This window comes from Cryptotermes secundus, unplaced genomic scaffold, assembly GCF_002891405.2.
Source record: "Cryptotermes secundus unplaced genomic scaffold, Csec_1.0 scaffold603, whole genome shotgun sequence".
NCBI classification, from domain to species: domain Eukaryota; kingdom Metazoa; phylum Arthropoda; class Insecta; order Blattodea; family Kalotermitidae; genus Cryptotermes; species Cryptotermes secundus.
Window position 1 is genome coordinate 205,144 of NW_019721770.1, and position 908 is coordinate 206,051.

Below are 908 nucleotides of genomic sequence, written 5' to 3' on the forward strand. Positions count from 1 at the left end.
GTATGTCATAGAATATATCTCAATTTTTTCTCATATCATCAAGGTAATTCCTGAACTTAAGATATTTATGCAGAACATAGGTAGCATATTTAACAATCAGGGGCACAAAATAACTGAAAACTGGTCCAAGAGTGGACATACAGGATGGGGCACAGAAATTTCCTTTTTGTGAAGACGCATTGTTAAGGGAGAGGTGGTCACAGAAAAGTGGGGATAGGCTCGGCGAACGCAGCAGTCACGGAAGTTTCTGTCTAATACCCCTCAGAAGGAAACATGAGGTGGATGAGTGAGCAGCGTGCGTTTGCTGTCAAAGCCTATTTTTTGAACAACCATTCCTACGTGGCAGTGCGGCGTATGTTCCGTACTCACTTCGGAATTAAGCCCAGAGGTCCAGTTCCTGATCTGAAAACGATTGTTTTGTGGGTAGAGAACTTTAGGACAACCGGGAGTATGGTGAAAAAATCATCAGGATGACAACGGACCGTTACGACGCCAGAAAATGTGGAGGCAGTTCGACAGTCGATTTTGAGATCTCCAAGACACTCCACTCGCAAACATGCAGTCGCCCTAGACATATCCAATCGTTCAATGGACCAAATTCTTCACGAACATTTTCATTTCCATCCCTATAAGATGGTTGTTGTGCAAGAATTGTCACCATGTGATTTCCAGAACCAAATAACGACGTGCGAAACCTTATTGAAAACTTTACCCCCTGATGCACTTGTTTTCTTTAGTGATGAGGCACANTAAGGGAGAGGTGGTCACAGAAAAGTGAGGATAGGCTTGGCGAACGCAGCAGTCACGGAAGTTTCTGTCTAATACCCCTCAGAAGGAAACATGAGGTGGATGAGTGAGCAGCGTGCGTTTGCTGTCAAAGCCTATTTTTTGAACAACCATTCCTATGT

At 44.0% G+C, this 908-nt stretch overlaps 1 protein-coding gene across 1 annotated transcript in view; it reads right to left on the reverse strand.

The window, feature by feature from the left end:
- The window catches only part of LOC111875742 (BTB/POZ domain-containing protein 18), a gene marked incomplete in the record, with an annotated part of 21,683 nt that overhangs the window by 9,393 nt on the left and 11,382 nt on the right, over window positions 1-908 (reverse strand).